The sequence below is a fragment of the Cydia splendana genome, chromosome 20 (genome assembly GCF_910591565.1).
Source record: "Cydia splendana chromosome 20, ilCydSple1.2, whole genome shotgun sequence".
Taxonomy (NCBI): Eukaryota; Metazoa; Arthropoda; class Insecta; order Lepidoptera; family Tortricidae; genus Cydia; species Cydia splendana.
In genome coordinates this window covers 1,375,053-1,379,079 of record NC_085979.1, presented here as the reverse complement: position 1 = coordinate 1,379,079, position 4,027 = coordinate 1,375,053, and the positions used below count along the sequence as shown (strand labels likewise).

Here is a 4,027-nt window from a genome sequence, read left to right as displayed (position 1 = left end):
AAAACGATTAGCAAAAAAGCGGGAAGCGGATGACAGAACGTTAGTAGTGCCAACATGAAGGAAGTGGAAGAGAAGAAAACGATATATATAATATAGAAATATAGAGTTTAGAATAAAACGAGTATAGATTGACATGAATTATACTAGGCTTGTGCCTGCTCGGTCACTACAGAGAGCGCTCCGCTCTCGGTCAATCGGTCAAACGAACTAGTTCGGTCTTTTAGTTCCTTTAGTTCAGTTCGGTCGTTGAGAGCCGGGAATGAATAGGAGTCGATTTTTCATTGGTTTCTTTCCAATCTTTGGTAACTGAATACAATTCAACTTGTACGATACGATGTGTCGGTATTAAACATTAAAACACCTTAACATAATTTAAAAATGTGAAATATGTCGAAATATATTTGATTTTCCTTCATATTTTACGGGCTTAGGAGTGTCCCGTCGTTCTTTCATCTCGTTCACACTCGTGCCAGCGACATTGACAACCGTTTCGTTCCGTCTATTTTACGTTTCACTCAGTCAAGCGCTCTCGAATCCCACTGAACTAAAGGACCTAAAGACCGATTAAGAGCGCGCAAAAAGATTTAGTTCCTTTCGGTCCTTGATGGGATTTCATTCTTAATAGTTCTTAGTTCAGGACCGACTCAAGCCTAAATTATACGCATTAAATTAGAAGAGATAAGACAATATTTAGAGTTTTATGTTATTTGTTTGTAAATATTTAATTAGAATAGAAGTTAGCTTAGTATCCATGTGGCAAAGAAGCGAGCTAAAGCATATAGGTCGTGGAACATTTTCGGGTAATACATCGTATAGTGAGTAGCTACATTTTGTACAAGCAAAGAAGATGTGGTCCAAGTTGCCCTCATCCAACCCACATTCACACAATGAGTTCGCACGGACACCAATCATAGCCAGAAATAACGGAGTACATACTTTGCCTAAGCGTAAACGGCAAATGGTGGATATTACCCACTTTGGAGAAGTACGGAATCGATAGAACCATGGTTTTCGAGTAATTCGAGGTTGTACACAGCCATAATGTTTACCAGTCTCCAATCTAGAGATATCCCATTGCCTCTGCCATGTATTAAACATATCAGATAGCGCACAACTCAACAGGTCAGTACTGTAAGTTTCCCGTTTTAGTGAACCAATCTCAATCGCCCGTTTTGCCCATATATCAGCCACCTCATTGCCTCTAATACCACAGTGGCTTGGAACCCATCCGAGAACAATATGTAGGCCCCTCGATTCACACCTACGTAGCACAGCTTTAATTTCAAGAATCAAAGGAAATTTGGCTTTAAATCTTAATTGATTGCCTACTATTGCCTGCAGGCAACTCCTACTGTCAGAAAAGATAATTGTTTTTTTAATGTTATGTGTGTCTGCATATTTGACAGCCTCAAGAATAGCAACTGCCTCACCTGTGAAAATGGACGCTTGAGGAGGACATTTAAATGGAAGGACGATATTGTACCGTGGAATCCACACCGCTGCTCCCACACATCTTGCAGGATCCACCTTAGAAGCGTCAGTAAAAACCGGTAAGTAATCTTGCCATTTATCTAAAAATTTATTAAATTTGTTGTTTGCTCCTGGATCATCTTTGAAAATTCCTATGTCTAATATGACCTTTGGTGAGTAAATTAGGGTCTCAAACGCCACTTCAAATAATGGGTTAGCACCAGATTGATATAAACTGGGGTGGATATTAATTAATTTTGAAAAAGAAATTACTATTCTGGGAAAGGCTTTATATGTCCAATATCTGCTTTCAGTGACCTCCAGTGCCAGCGCCTGCAAGCGTGGGAGCAGCAAGTGGTTGTTGTAAGAGCTGGCTTTGATCAAGAACCTGTCGGCGAGGTATTGTCTGCGTAGAGCCAACGGCGGTTCAACACCTTCCACCTGCATGCCATTTTTGGGAGAGGGAAGCATAGCACCTAGTATGATCCTTAAACATTTAGCCTGTATAAGATCTAATTTATCTAGACCATCCTTATTACAGGGTTCCATTAAAAATGACCCATAGTCTATATGGCTACGTATGATGGCATTGTATAGTAGCTTCTGGCAATAAGGATGGGAGCCCCACCAGACACCTGACAATGCTCGAAGAATATTAATATTTTTCTCACATTTACCCAGTACATATTTGTGGTGTGAGGTGCCAGACATTTTATGATCTAAAATAACACCTAGAAATTTTACTGACTCTTTATTTGGAATCATCACACCACCATAACGGACATCTGCGTCAGGCATGGTCCTTCTGCGACTGAAAGTCACTACACAGCTTTTTGTTGGCGATAGGGTCAAACCATCAAAATCAAAAAAATCAAAAATATACTTTATTCATGTAGGCCTAGCAACAAGCTCTTATGAATCGTAATTAATCTTAATCTAATTATCAGAGCAATTTATTGATGTTAATATTATTCCATAATAAAATTGGATTATTATACATATCAAATTTAACACTAAGAATTTCACAAAAGAATCGTCAAACATTAAAAAGATTGTATAAAAAAATACTAGTCTAGAATTTCTAGAATAAAATCTAAATGTCAAAAAAAAGCATAAGTAACAAAAGAAGTAGATAGTATTACATCGGAATATCCATTTCCTCATCAATAATCAAATGTACCTAATAAATAAATAATCATTTCGAATAACAATTAATCCCACGTTGTAATATCATTCATGTAGTCTTGTGTGGTATAATAAGCTTTAGAAATAAGTTTACGCTTTACATAATTCTTAAATTTATTAATAGATAATTCAGTAATATGGTTTGGAAGTTTATTATAAAATCTTACACAATTACCCATGAATGATTTTTTAATTTTATGGAGCCGAGTGAAGGGCACTGCGAGCTTATGTTTATTTCTAGTATTAATATTATGAATTTCACAATTTTTCCTAAAATTTACAATATTTTTATGTACATACAGAATATTCTCATAAATGTATTGACAGTGCACTGTCATTATGTCAATTTCCTTAAATTTATCTCTAAGTGAGTCTCTATGGTTCATTTTGTATATTGCTCGAATAGCCCTCTTCTGCAGAACAAAAATGGTATTTATCTCTGAAGCACCGCCCCACAGTAAAATACCATATGCCATAATGCTATGGAAGTAACTAAAATATACTAATCGAGCTGTTTTCACGTCAGTTAACTGACGGATTTTGCTCACTGCAAAAGCTGCAGAGCTCAGTCTATTCGAAAGAGTAGCAATATGGGGACCCCACTGGAGTTTAGAATCTAAAGTTATACCAAGAAAAACTGTACTATCAACTGTGTTCATCAAGCCAATCCTTGAGGTAACCCAAAGCTGTATTAAGACTAGCAGTGGCTTTGTCCATTGACTTTGCTGAGGTGTATAAGACTAGGTCATCAGCATACTGCAAGATATTACAGAAGGATAGGACAGATTGCTCCAAGTCGTAGGTGTAGATACTGTAAAGCAGGGGGCTGAGTACCGATCCTTGCGGGAGACCACGCCACAAAGTTCGAGGTGGGTAATAGGAATTACCATTCCTAATTTTAATTGACCTACCCATGAACAATTTGGTGACAATATGTACAATCTTCGCGGGAATGCTCAGATGTAGCATTTTTGCCCTGAGCACCGGAAGAAGGACATTGTCGTAGGCCGCAGAGATATCTAGAAAACATCCCAGCAGATATTCGTTTTTTGAAAGGGTTAGTCGGATATCAGTTGCTAAGATATTTAAGCTGTCCATTGTACTACGACCCTTTCGGAAGCCAAACTGCGTGTCAGCTAGAATACCCTTGTTTTCCACAAACCACCACCAGATGCTCCAGATTTTTAACCAGATGCTCTAATATCTTTCCCATTGTCGCGGAAAGAGCAATCGGGCGATATGAGCTAGCTTCGTCTGGGTTTTTAGACGGTTTTAGGATTGGGATAATAACTTGGGTCTTCCAGTCAACTGGGATCTCTCCCGTGTCAAAGGCATGTCAGTCACATTTGACCATGGAGTTATAAGAAGGAGT

The 4,027-nt window shown here is 38.1% G+C and overlaps 1 long non-coding RNA gene across 1 annotated transcript; it reads left to right on the top strand.

Moving 5' to 3' along the window:
* Positions 1 to 662: 662 nt before the first annotated feature.
* Positions 663 to 2,310, top strand: LOC134800688 (uncharacterized). The gene is made up of 3 exons (XR_010145554.1): positions 663 to 1,122; positions 1,407 to 1,550; positions 1,785 to 2,310. It is a non-coding gene; the product is annotated as an uncharacterized LOC134800688 (long non-coding RNA).
* The last annotated feature ends 1,717 nt before the right edge of the window (positions 2,311 to 4,027 follow it).